The sequence below is a fragment of the Callorhinchus milii genome, unplaced genomic scaffold, assembly GCF_018977255.1.
Source record: "Callorhinchus milii isolate IMCB2004 unplaced genomic scaffold, IMCB_Cmil_1.0 Scaffold12, whole genome shotgun sequence".
NCBI classification, from domain to species: domain Eukaryota; kingdom Metazoa; phylum Chordata; class Chondrichthyes; order Chimaeriformes; family Callorhinchidae; genus Callorhinchus; species Callorhinchus milii.
In genome coordinates, this window is record NW_024704753.1 from 9,506,338 (window position 1) to 9,521,298 (window position 14,961).

Consider the following 14,961-nt stretch of genomic DNA (forward strand, 5'->3'; position numbering starts at 1 on the left):
ACACCAGCAGCGCCCGCGCCGCCATCCCTGACTTTCTGAGGCCTCAGCCAATCAGCAACCGGCTGCCGCGTGACCTCATCCCGCCCACCTCATAGAACCATAGAATCGTACAGCACAAAAAGAGGCCATTCGGCCCATCGAGTCTGTGCGGCTCTTTGAATTGAGCAATGTAATGTCAATCCCACTCCCCAGCCCTTTCCCCATAACCATGCAAACCTGTCCTCCTCAAATACCCGTCTACCGCGTTTTTAAAAGTAGTTATCGAATCGGCCTCGACCACCCTTTCAGGCAATGCGTTCCAGATTCGAACAACTCGCTGCGTGAAAAAATGTCTTCTCACCTCAGTTAGGATAACAGTTTTTCCCTTTCTAACCTATCAAATCCCCTCATGATTTTGAAGACCTCTATTAGGTCTCCTCGTAACCTTCTCTGCTCCAATGAGAATAATCCTCGCCTCTCTAGCCTTTCCTCATAATCAAGGTTCCTCATTCCTGGTACCATCGTCGTAAATCTCCTCTGCACCCTTTCCAATGCCGTAACATCCTTCCTGTAGTGTGATGCCCAGAACTGGGCGCAGTATTCTAACTGAGGCCTAACCAGTGTTTTATATAGGTTAATCATAACCTCCTGACTCTTGTACTCTATGCCTCTATTTATAAAGCCTAATATCCCATATGCCCTTTTTATAGCTTTATCTACCTGTCCTGCCACCTTCAAGGATTCATTTACCTGAACCCCCAGGTCTCTCTATTCCTTCACCCCCCTTAAGATTGTATTACCAGCCTGTATTGCCTCCCCTCATTCTTTCTACCAAAATGCATTACCTCGCATTTCTCCACATTGAAACTCATCTGCCATGTGTCTGCCCATTTTACCATTCTGTCTATGTCTTCCTACCTAACTTTGTGTCATCCGCAAACTTGGAAATGGTACTTGCTATACCCAAGTCCAGATCATTTATGTATATTAGGAAGAGCAGTGGTCCTAATACTGATCCCTGGGATGCCACTGTACACTTCCCTCCAGTCAGAAAAGCAGCCTCATTTGAATCTCGAGGCCAGGACTCACTGGGAAGACATCACTGCCCCCATCTCCTCCCTGAGTCTCACCAGCCCAGCGGGATAACCATGGCTCGCTGAACACTCATGTCCGCTCCGAGTCTCAGCATGCACACATTGGCTGATACAATTGACCCAAGCTGTTTCCCCAAGATGTTCCTGACCCCGTCCCCTTCCCTCCAATACTCTCGCTCAACCCTCCTCTCCCTCCACCTGCCCCGACTTCTATCCCTCCTCGACTCCCCCACGGCTTCCCTCTGCTTCGCCCTTCACATTCTCCGTTGTGCCCACCGTGGGAGACGCCGTCAGCTGTCCTACAGCAACCATTCTGACTGTCCCTTCCCCTACTCTCACCGCAAGGCCCACCGGCCTTCACCCATGGGGGCCAACTTTTCCTCACTCACATCCCCATCCCCCAGGTAACACCTCAGTTCTGACGAAGGGTCGAGGAACCGAAACTTTGACTCACTTTCCTTTCTCCATAGATGCTGCCTGACCTGCTGAGTTTTCCCAGCTTTTTATGTTTTTGTTTCACCTTCCCACTGTTATAAGTTGGTTAAAATGGCATAAAAGAAACGCTTATGAGGTGCTGTAAAATGGCTGAATTAAAAGAACAAGCAGCGCTTTGAAGAAGTAGATAAGCAGAAAGGGCCCTGACCATATCTTTGTGTTCTGACTCAAGCCACAAACCATCAACACAGCTACCCACACAGTGTCTGGGTTGATCCTTGTCTTAATTTAACTCAATGTGTGCTACAATGTTGTTTAGGAACAACCTTATCAGTCAGACATGCCATGAGACTATCAAGTGATCACGAGACTTGTTCCATGAGACAGCATGTTCACGTGGTGACCTCAGGGGATGATCTGATCAGAGGCTTGGTATAGTACCCATCACCGTATTATAAAGCCAGGGTCCAACTTACGTAAGTTAGTTAACTCCAGAGCATCTAGGAGTGATTGCAGAGAAGAATGAGGATAAAAGTTTGGACAAAGAAGACTGAAAGCTAGAAAACGCAAGGCCTGATCGTTTGAAGAACTAAAGTTTGCTTGCTGTAAAGACAAAGTGCTGAATCTGCAACGCTTAGTAGTATTGCTGTTTTATTAAGATAGTCATGATGCTCTTTTACACATGTATGCATAATTAAAGTTTGTTTTGATTAAAACATCCTGAGACTCTGACTTATTGGTATTACCGAATTCGAACTTGTTTGGAGTGGTTGCAAACACTCTAACCAATTGGAGATTACTCTCCAATTGGAGAGCAATTACTGCCGACTGGCAGTATTCGGTAATAATAATAATAATCCTTGCATTTGATATAGCGCTTTTCACGTCAGGAGGACGTCCCAAAGCGCTTCACAGAACACACTGTAAAGTGAATTGACTGTATATTTGTGGGCGAACGCGGCAGCCAATTGCGCACAGCAATGTCCCACAAACAGTCGTAGATTGAAAATGACCAATTTAATTATTGTTTTTGGTTTTTTGGAGGGATTATTATTAGGCGTGTGGAGTAAGGAAACTTGCCCAAGGTTTTGCCCTGCCTGGAATTGAACTCAGGTCTCTCACTTGCAAAGCGAGTGCTCTAACCACTGAGCTACAGGACTCAGCAAAGGTAAAGAGCAAAGGTTGATTTTATTCAAGACAAATAAGAGGTCGTTCCTCCAAAATAAACGATAACTCGTGGAATTGGTTCAGGAAGGGCTGGAGTAAGTTCCACGTGTTTGATCAAAAGGGATCAAGTCAGGGAGAGAAATGTCTTGTGAAAGGCGAGAAAGAGGAAGCAGAATAATTAAAAAAAGTATAGAAAGGTTCTGAGACAGGCAGGATAAGATAGAATAAGGGAATCTAAGAACGTTTTAAGTATTGAAAAGGGTTGCGTATAGAAGGGTCTGCAACCAGTCGCTGATAGAAAAGCAAACGTAAGAACGCTTAGGGATAGAATAGGGTTGAGTATAGAAAGGTCTGCAACCAGACGCTGGTAAAGTAAGGGAACGTAAGATCGTTTAGAGAGAGAATAGAGTAACATACAGGGTCTGTCACAGACGATTGGTAGGATAAGGGGAAGTATGACGGAATCAGAAGTGGTTGCCTGACGAAATTCGGGGACAGTTGGAAAAAACAAATACAGAAACTTAAATTGGGGGCAAATGATGATGATCTGCCCAGTACCGAACAGACAGGCTTATGCAATAGCATTAATATTGTGGGCAGAAGACCTGGGAAGAAAAGGGCGGTTAAAACCTGGAGATAAACAATCCCTGTTGAAATATCTGCTGCGGCACGAAAGTGAGGGCATGGAGCAGGGAGAGAGAGATAGGCAGGTAAATAACAGGAGAAGTCAGGAAAAATATGAGGAGAAAGACAAAGAGTCAGCAGACAGGAAAGTGGAGTTGTATGCTGAAAGGGAAACCCATGCTAGGAAAGAGTCTGACTGGGAGACTGAGAGGAGGCAGCTAAAGTGTCAACTGTCCACAATGCAAAATCAGCTTGATAGTCAGGTGGGAATCATGAATCTTACAGAAGCGAAGGTAGCAGAGCTGGAGGAGTGGTGTGATACAATAAAGGGAGGATGGTAAGCAGAGAAGGAACAGTGGGATCAGAAAGATACACAGAATAAGGAGGTACAAAGAGAGCAGCGAATAAGGATTGCAGAGCTAAGTAGTATGATGGGAAGTCAAGAAATGTTGATTAACATGGGCTTACAGGAACAAAAAGAGTTAGGTGAAGCAAGAAAGGAGATGAAAGTGTTAAAGGAGGAGATAGAGGGATTGAAGGGTGAAAATGATGATCTGCAAGGTGCCTGCCGGGTGGCGGTTAAGGCAGGAGAAGCTGGATGGTAGGTAGACCATCAGTTTTGCAGGGAACAAATTGCTGAGTTAAAGGGACAGCTGCACGAGAAACAGGCTTTTGTGTGGGCAGTAACAGGAGGAAGGGGTAGTAATTGGAGTAAGGCCTCTAGCAAATGCTATAAAGGTGGGGGTAGAAGCCACTTTGTTTGTGATTGTTCGAGCGAGCTACAACTGGGGTCTAACCAAATTGAAAATTTCCCCTAAACCTTCACCCACGGACCAAAAATTGGATAGATTGATTGCCTTATTAACCCTCCAGCAGGTGGTCTTCAAATCAGTAAAACCTCCAGTTCTAAACGTGAGAAAGGTGAAGACGTGGACAGACTTAAAGCACAAGTAGCAGCCTTAGTGGAGGATAACACTGAAAAAGTGCAGGAGAACAAGGGTTCACTGCAAGGTTTAAAAGACAAAACAGGACAAATTAATTCAGGTAAAAGAAGGGGCAAGGTTAAACACTTAATCTCAAATCCAATGACAAAACCACCAATACCGAAGGATTGTAAAGGTGAAACTAAGAAAGGTATTAAAGAGTCAAATTTTGAAGAAAGATTGGGACAAATGGTTACTTCTGAATTTGAAAGATTACAGAAGGAGTTGGAAGCAATGAGACAACTGAATGAGCAACGTATAGATCCTTGTGTCTCACCGATATGCCTCCAGACCAAACAGGGAGATTACTTTCTGGCTAATCTGAAAGCCCTCAAACAGTTTAGTCTCCTTGATACTTGTGAGGAGTTCGGAAAGGTCAAAATGCTGTTCTCTCAAATAAAGAGAAGCAGATGCTAATATTAGTTGAAATATTATGTTGTGGAGTCCTGTAGCTCAGTGGTTAGAGCACTCGCTTTGCAAGCGAGAGACCTGAGTTCAATTCCAGGCAGGGCGAAACCTTGGGCAAGTTTCCTTACTCCACACACCTAATAATAATCCCTCCAAAAAAAACAAAAACAATAATAAATTGGTCATTTCTGTGAAGCGCTTTGGGACGTCCTCCTGACGTGAAAGCGCTATATCAAATGCAAGGATTATTATTATTAAAGAGATTAACAAAAGTTGAGAGAGAGAGAGTAGGATGGATCATTGAAAAAACACAAGAGAAAAGAACTTTATACAGCACAGAAACTTTTAAAAACATTACGAACTGTAGCCACTAAATGTGAGCAGTTTAAATTCACTCGCACCCTGGTTTGTACAAACAAACGAATACTGACTCCTTCATGCTGACCAGCACAGGCTGCTCAGAGAGCGTTAACCCTTTGGTTTCCACATAAAGTGAAACTGTTTTTACATCTAATTATCATGTCCAAGCTACAATTGAATCCCTGGTAAAGCCAGTAGTGCAAGTATTTTGAGGCAGTTGCACAAATAGATCACATTTCTGTTCCCACTTCACATGATGATCACCAACTTTACTGCATTCATATTAACCAACTAAAGTGTTTAAAGAAATGGGAGATTTCACTTTGTGATATAGTTCCTACAGATGCTGACAATGGCCCGTTACACTCTATGGAAGTCGCTTGCCCTCCCACCCACAAAATATTATTATTATTATTATTAAAGCTGGTCTTCACATTCAATTTCAGCTCGACCGTCTGGTGGGGGAGATGAGTGTGCAAGTACAACCCAATCAATCACAATAGCGGCTAATACCTGCACAGAGGACAGGGTGCACATTGACAACAGTGCGGATTTTGTATGCGTCGGGTGTAGTAGAGCGCGCGGGTACGGGGTCGATAGGTAAACACTGTGATAGTTCAAGAAAGGGAAGTGATAGTATTAAGAACGTCAGTGTTCTGATTTATTCTATGTAACATTTACTTTGTCTGTTGCAGTATTTCAGTGATGCTCAAAGCCAGCAGCCAAGGATAGAGAGAACACAAACTGAAATAATGTTTCACATTTCTGTGGCCGTACTATTTGTTAATCATGATATTATTGATAATGAAGTGCTGTAATTACAGATGCTAATATTAGTTGAAATATTATGTTGTGGCTGAGGTAAAAGGGAATCGTGAAGATTCTGATGGTGATAGTGGGCTGCATTGTCAGCTCGACCCACTCGAGGTGGGGACTGGACCTTTCACAAACCCAGAATTCTGGTTTGTTTTAAGTTAACCAAAAAGGATATCGCAAAGACTCATAACTTGTTTGGCTGAAATAGAACTGATTCTATGAACTCTCAAGGGCATTGGTAACATCAGTACATAAAGGTTGCCAAGAACAAAAGGAGTATACCGACCTTGAAGGATACGTCTTTAACCCTACAATGAATGGTAAAAACAAGCTGTTGAAGGTCCCGCTGCCGACTTGGCGGACGTGACTAGAAAGATCTAAGTTTGGGAACGAAGAAGACAAGTCTAACCGATCTTGAGAAGACATATTCTACAATCAATATTGATCGAACCACGTTAACAAGTCAATTCCTAATCACAGCCACTGTATCAATCTGATTAATTAATTCCATTGAACTTTATTACTCATATCTTATCCTTTTGTGATTGCCGAAGCCATAATTTTATTTACAATGATTGTGTCTTTCTTTTTTTTATTTGCTTTATTGGTCTTGGTGTATTTGTGAGACCTCATTATTATCATTATTTTGGTCTCAAGGTGGGGATTTAGAATCAGGAAAAATGCTTCATGTGGTTACCAATGAACAAGTTAAAGATTGGCTCCCACGAAATATGCCCTGCGACATGACGACGATTAGGGGTCTGGCCAAGGGATATTTGGTTGGACCGGTGCCCATTCCATCCATTTCAAATCTCGTGGTCCCGGTGTTATTGGCTGTACCCTGGATTACCCAAAATTCAATGTTCAATAATAATATAATAATAATAATCTTTGCATTTGATATAGCGCTTTTCACGTCTTCTAGACATCCCAAAGCCCTTCACAGAATATACTGTAAAGTGAATTGACTCTATATTTGTGGCCGAATGCGGCAGCCAATTGCTCACAGCAGTGTCCCACAAACAGTCGTGGATTGAAAATGACCAATTTATTATTGTTTTTTGTTTTGGAGGGATTATTATTAGGCTCTGTGTGGAGTAAGGAAACTTGCCCAAGGTTTCGCCCTCTGCCTGGAATTGAACTCAGGTCTCTAGCTTGCAAAGTGAGTGCTCTAACCACTGAGCTACAGGACTCCACTCGACATCTTCCCAGTGACGTCAATTGGTGCAATTGAGGAAGGATCATTAAAAGAATATGTGAATCATCCCTCGTTTCTATTATGACAGGGGAAAAAAGGATCTTGGTCCACCATTGATGCTACGTGTTGCAGACAGGATGGGCGAATTTGGTTATATGTGTGTTCTGTAATGCTCAATCTGCTTGCGGATTCACAATGGGTGATGAGAACCCGTGGTGTTCAATCCAGGTAACGTCTCGATGGCATGGTACTCTCAGCGCCTATAAAGGAATGGGCATCTATTGTGTAACCACCTCCGAAAAACACATACGCATTAACGGTACAGCAGTTGACTGCCTTAACTTCCCATCCTCCTTTTGTATCAAGTCCAATAAGACAACTTAGATAGACTCCCATTACCTTTTCCCTTTTCACCTCCACAATGTTACCACCCTTCATGCAGAGATACACAATAACCTTGATGCGTTACAAGCTGTTGTCCCATTTGGTCACTATATTCCACCGCTACCTATGAGTCTGAAGGCGATTCTCGCCCGGACACATACTTCCCAAAAACATCTCGTTAGGATGCATCAGGACAACCGCGGTATTGAGAACCAAATTACTAAATTCGGTGAGCAGAAATGGTGGGGCAGTATGTAATGATGGTGAGCACCCCTTGGTTAGACTTGTATCTTATGCCTTTTTGATTGTACAAGCTGTTGTATTTTTGTTTTGCTTGCTTTTGAGTTGTTATCTACATAGAGTATTGCAATGTTTCGTTGATCGAGCAGATAACTTAGAATTATCTAATCTGTTACGCCAGGTTTGATATCTCAGTGTAATTTCAGTATCAAGGTGAGGACTGTTATAAGTTGGTTAAAATAGCATAAAAGAAACGCTTATGAGGTGCCTTAAAATGGCTGAATTAAAAGAACAAGCAGCGCTTTGAAGAAGTAGATAAGCAGAAAGGGCCCTGACCATATCTTTGTGTTCTGACTCAAGCCACAAACCATCAACACAGCTACCCACACAGTGTCTGGGTTGATCCTTGTCTTAATTTAACTCAATGTGTGCTACAATGTTGTTTAGGAACAACCTTATCAGTCAGACATGCCATGAGACTATCAAGTGATCACGAGACTTGTTCCATGAGACAGCATGTTCACGTGGTGACCTCAGGGGATGATCTGATCAGAGGCTTGGTATAGTACCCATCACCGTATTATAAAGCCAGGGTCCAACTTACGTAAGTTAGTTAACTCCAGAGCATCTAGGAGTGATTGCAGAGAAGAATGAGGATAAAAGTTTGGACAAAGAAGACTGAAAGCTAGAAAACGCAAGGCCTGATCGTTTGAAGAACTAAAGTTTGCTTGCTGTAAAGACAAAGTGCTGAATCTGCAACGCTTAGTAGTATTGCTGTTTTATTAAGATAGTCATGATGCTCTTTTACACATGTATGCATAATTAAAGTTTGTTTTGATTAAAACATCCTGAGACTCTGACTTATTGGTATTACCGAATCCGAATTTGTTTGGAGTGGTTGCAAACACTCTAAAACCGCGAGTTGAGACCACACCTCCAGGTTACACCTTTCACCAAACCCCATAGCCTAATCGCTGTGGCGGTGGTGTAGCTCTCATCGACCGATTCCCCCTCAGCCTTTCCCCTTACTCCTCCGGAACCTTCCCCTCCTTTGAACATCTTACCCTCTACCAACCCTCCAGGCTTTCACTCAAAATCCTCCTTGTTTACCATCCCCCCAAGCCTTCCCCCACCTTCCCTTCGGACATCTCCATCCTCCTATTTTCCCTCTCCCTCTGCTCTGAACGCCTCCTAATCTTAAGCGACTTCAACCTTCACTTCATCCCCTCCTGCTCTACCTCTGCCAACTTCTCCTCCCTCCTCTCTTCCCTTAACCTCTCCGTCCTCATCCATTCCCCCACCCACGACATTGGCCACCTCCTTGACCTGGTGTTCACCTGGGGCCTCACCATCTCGGACATCACCATCATTGATAAAGCCATCTCGTACCACCACTTCATCTCCCTCAACACCTCCCTACCCCTTCCCCTTTCTCAACCCTCCACCATCACATACCAACCATCGAAAAATATTTCCTCCCTCTCCCTCTCCACTGCCTTGGAGTCATTTGAACTCCTTCATCTCTGGCCCTCCTCCTCACTCTCTTTTCTCCACAACTCTCTCGCCTCTATTCTGGATTCTCTTGACCCCTCACCTCCTGAACTGCCTCATACTCCTGTAAATCCCTCTGGTACATCAGCCATCTCCATTCCCTCAAGGCACAAGTGTGAGCTGCCTAACGTGCCTGGACCAAATCCAAACTAAGGGTCCATTGACAGATTTGGCTTCACCATACAATAACAACAACAACAAGATTACATTTGTATAGCGCCTTTCATGTCAGGAGGAAGTCCGAAAGCGCTGGACAGAGCACAGCATTTCAGACTCAAGCTGGGGTTGGGGGGGTAGGGGAGAGGAAGGGCGGTGGCCGATGGCATGGTTGAAGTGGAAGGTCTTGAGGTGGGACTTGAAGAAAGCTACGGAGGGGATGAGGCGTACAAGACCTACCACTGCGCTCTTGCCTCCGCCAAATCCTTCTTCTACTCCAAGGTTATCTTGGAGGGAAAGGACAACCCCAAGTTTCTCTTTTCCACCACAAACCGTCTCCTCTGTCCAACTTCTCATGCCTCGCCCATCCTCTCCTCAAATTCCAACTGTATTTCCTCGAATCCAAAATTGAGGGGATACATTCAGCCACCTCTGCCTCGTCCACTGCCACCCCCACATCACCTCTCTCTCATGACAAACCCCCACCCATCCCCCTAAACTCCTTCAACCCTATCTCTCCCTCCTCCCTCACCGCAATTGTTCACAAACTCAAACCCAACACCTGCTCCCTCAATCCCATGCCCATGTCTCTCCTCATCTCCGAGCTCCACCTTCTGGCCCCGCTCCTGGGACTCTCTCTGCCTCCTTGTCTTCCTCGATCTATCTGCCGTCCTCGACACTGTTGACCACTCCATCCTCATACACCGTCTCTCCTCTTTACTTAATCTTCGAGGACCCGCCCTTGCCTGGTTCGATTCCTATCTCTCTCACTGTCACTTTGTTGCCTCTAAATGTTTCCCCAGGGCTCTGTCCTCGGTCCTCTCCTCTTTAATATCTACATGCTCCCCCTTGGTGATATCATCCACAGACATGGGATCAACTTCCATACGTATGCAGATGAGACCCAACTTTCTTTCTGCCTCCACCCTCAACTCCAGGACCACTGCTGTCCTGACAGACTGACTGTCGGACATCAAGTCCTGGATGAGGGCAAACTTCTGGTAACATCAACCTCCATGGTTGCACACTACAGCTCACCAAGCCAGTCAGAAACCTAGGTGTCTTGTTCGACCCTCAAATATCTTGTCTTCCCCACATTCAAGCCTCTGCCTTTCCTCACCGCCGTAACATCGCCTGACTCTGCCACAACCTCACCCCTCAGGCCGCTGAAACTCTTGTTCATGCCTTCATCACCTCCAGCTCAACTATGCAAACGCCCCACTTGTCAGCTTTCCCAACTCCTCCCTCCACAGGCTGCAGATAATCCAGAACTCTGCAGCCCATTTCCTCTCCCATACCAAACTCCATGACCCCATCTCCCCCATTCTTGCCCGACTCCATTGGCTCCCTATCCTTCAGAGGATCCAGTTCAAGATCGTGGTCCCCCCGAGAAAGCCCTCAATGGCCTTGCCCCACCCTACCTCTGTGACCTCCTAACCCCTTACCAACCTGTCCGCTCTATCCGCTCAGCTGGCTCCGGCCTGCTCCACTTCCCCCAACCCATCCGCCCCACCATTGGCGGGAGAGCCTTCAGCCACTCTCCCCACAAGCTCTGGAATTCCATCCCCCAATCACTCCGCCTCATCCCCTCCTTAGCCTCCTTCAAGTCCCACATCAAAACCATCCTTTTCGACCATACCATCGGTCACCCCCCTTCCCCTCCCCTCCCTTCACCCCCCCTGACCCAAGCTCAGGTCTGAAATGCTGTACACTTTCCCGTGCCTTTTGTATCGCTTCCTCCCTTGCCTCCTTCAAGGTCGGTCTCAAGACCTTTCTCTTCGACCGTGCCTTTGGTCTCCCTCTCACCTCTCGACCACCACCCCTCCCCATGCTCGGGCCCTGACACCTGACTGACTGTTCAGCGCTTTGAGATGTCATCCCGACGTGAAAGGCGCTCTGTAAATATAATTTTGTTGTTGTTGTTCGGAGAGATTTTTTTCGTTTTTTTAGTGAAGCTTTTTTCCGCTTTTTTCTTTGTCATTTTTCATGAACCTTTTCGAATATTTTTCGAATATTTGATTGTCCATAATTTTAGCGTATTGGTGTTATTTGGAGTTTTTTTTGGCTTTCATTTTCTGGTCGTCCTTTTTTGCATATTGGTGTTCTCACTGTTTTGTGCATCAGATTTCATGCCTTTTGAGCGTTTTGGGAAGATATTTTTTTTGGCTTTAATTTTTTCCTTGTCAATTTCGTGAATGATTTCAAACAATTTTCGCATATTTTGTTGTCCATATTTTTTGCGTATGCATGTTCTCACAGTTTTCTGCATCAGATTTCATGTTTTTTGAGCATTTTAGAGTGATATAATTTCTTTCTTTTTTTGCCTTTAATTTTCTCTTTGTCAGTTCTCGTGAACTATTTTAAGCGTTTTTCGAATATTTTCTTCTCGATATTTTTCGTGTTTTACTGTTGACACATTAGATTTCTTGCTTTTTCGACGATTTGGAATTTTTTTTTGGTTTAATTTTTTTGTCATTTTACGTGATCTATTTTTCATATATTCTGTTGTCCATATTTTTGTTGTTCTCACAGTTTCATGCTTTTGGATGTTTTTAGATTTTTTATTTTCTCTTCGTCATTTTTCCTACATCATTTTGAGCATTTTTCGATATTTTTGTGTATTGGTGTTCTCACTCTTTTGTGCAACAGATTTCATGCTTTTTGAGGGTTTTGGAGTAATGTAATTCTTTGAGTTTTTCTGCCTTTAATTTTTTGTTCACTTTTTTTTGCATGAGATTTCATGTTTTTTGAGCGTTTTGTAGTGAGGTAATTTTATGATTTTTTTTTCTTAAATTTTTTTGTTCGTCATTTTCCATGTCAAAATATAAGCGTTTTTCGCATATTTTCTTCTCGATATTTTTCGCGTATTCGTGTTGTCCCAGTTTTGTGCTTCAGATTTCATGCTTTTTGAGCATTTTGTGGTGATGTAATTTATTGCTTTTTTTTGCCTTTAATATGTCATTACGTACGTCATTTTTCATGTATCAATTTAAGCATTTTTCGCATATTTTCTTCCGGGTATTTTTCGCATATGCTGGACTCACAGTTTTATGCAACAGATTTCATGCTCTTTGATGGTTTTGGAGTGATATACTTTTTTTTGGCTTTAATGTTCGATAAACGTTCAAAGAAAATGTTCGATAAATGATAATGACGAACAGAAAATTGAAGCCAAAAACCCCCCAAAAATTATATCACTCCAAAACGGTAAAAAAACATGATATTTGATGCAAAAAAATCAGTGAGAACACCAATACGCAAAACATATGGACAACACAATATTCAAAAACTGCTTGAAATGCTACACAAATAATGACAAAGAGAAAATGAAAGCCAAAAAAGCCACACACAAAAACCCGCTGAAAATGACGAAGCGATAATAAAGATCCCAAAAAATCCCCAAAAGTATATAACTCCAAAACGCTCAAAAAGCATGAAATCTGATGCCAAAACTGTGAGAACACGAAAACGCAAAAAAGGACATCAAAATATGCAAAAATTGTTTGAATTAGTTCACGAAAAATGCCAAAGAATAAACTAAAGCAAAAAAGCCAAAAAATTATATCATTCCAAAACGCTCAACAAGCATGAAATCTAATACAAAAAANCACGTGAGAACACCAATATGCGAAAAACATTGAAAAGAAAATATTCGAAAAACACTTAAAATGATGCAGGAAAAATAAAATTAAAGGCAAAAAAGTACAAAATTATATCACTAAAAACGCTCAAAAGCATGAAAGCTGATGCACAAAACAGAGTGAAATTTTGGGTTCAAGCATTTGGTAGAAACCACATCAAGGATATTATTAAAACGTTTTATCAACAATTATAAAACCACACAAGCATAAGTATCACATTACACCCGACACATTATCATTACTCATCGCGCTTAAGTGACTACTAAAGCACTATTTTAACAAGATACACTCAATACTAAAATTCTAAACATATATAAGAAAAATATTATGTGATATAATGAAATGTGCCTAAATCATCTCTAACTGTTTTGTATGTACGTTGGGTGCCTGTTTTAGTAAGTAGGAGAGATACTACCAAGCAGGCGTGAGGAAGTTCTAAGGCTGGTACAAAAATGAAACACTGTCTCTGGTGAGCTGTTGGCTGCAAATGTCTCTCTTGCTTCCAGGTGCTGAACTTGTCCTCTATGTGGTCCACTCCAGCGAGAGCTGGACTTGTCCTCTTTCCGGTCCACTCCCTTTCTCCCTTTCTCCTCTTTCTATCTTGCTCCTCAGAGACTCTCCAGAGACTCCTCAGAGGCTCTTCTCGAGGCTCTTCCAAGTCTCCTCTCAAGGCTCGTCCCGCGGCTCTTCCCGCAGCTTTTCTCCTCTTTTCTTCTACAAACTAGTTTTGGCTATTGATTTTTATACCTTTTTTCATACCCCTTTTTCTGCGTTCTAATTGTTTCCCAAGACTTCTTTCTCACACGCCTTGCACTTTCCCAGGCATTCTTTTCCTATCTTCAAGTTGTTTCTCCTTGTTCCAGCTGGTAGTATCTTCTACAAGAGAACAGTACTCCTCTCATTCCATCTTATCTAGTTTTCCCTCAGTTTTAATTGCTAGTTTGTATCCCATCCATTCTCCCGGTCCAATTATCCCAGGTTCCTGTCCCTGTAAGCGCAGATGGCCTACCATCCATTCTCCATTCTTCCCTGGCCATGTGGTCCAGTGTACTCCTAGCTCTGTGCCTCTTTACTAGGACTGTATGTGTGTGTGTGTCACATGGCAGTTTTTATTTTTTTAATTCATTCTACTTAATTCATCTATTCACTACATGGTCAATACTAATGATTCTTATACTATAATCCCAACTATTTAGACACCAATACGCAAAATGTTTTGAAAAACGCTGGAAATGATGCACAAATAATGACGAAGAGAAAATTATAGCCCCAAAAACCTAAAAAATCATATCACTCCAAAACTCCCAAAAAGCATGAAAACTGATGCACAAAACAATGAGAACACCAATATGCAAAAAATATCGAGAAGAAAATGCTCAAAAAACGCTTAAAATGATACACGAGAAATGACGAAGAGAAAATTATAGCCAAAAAACCCCCAAAATTTATATGGCTCTAAAACACTCAAAAAACATGATATGTAATATAGAAAACTGTGACAATAGCAATATGCGAAAAATATCGAGAAGGAAGTATTTGAAAAAAAGCTAAAAATGATTCAGGAAAATGAAGAAGAGGACATAAAAAAATCCAAAAAAAAACAAAGTATATCTCTCCAAAATGCTGGAAAAGCATGAAAATCTAAAGTACTGGTATGCCCACGGAACATGCAAAAGAACGAGAAGAAAATTTTCGAAAAACGCTTAAAATGATACTCGAAAAATGACGAACAAAAAATTAAAGGCGAAAAACGCATACAATCGTATTACTACAAAACGCTCATAAAGAATGAAATTTGATGCACAAAACAACGAGAAGACCAATACGCAAAAAATATTCGAAAAACGCTAAAATGATGACGAGGAGAAAATTAAAGCCAAAAAAACCCCAAAATTATATCATCCAAAACTCTCAAAAAGCATGAA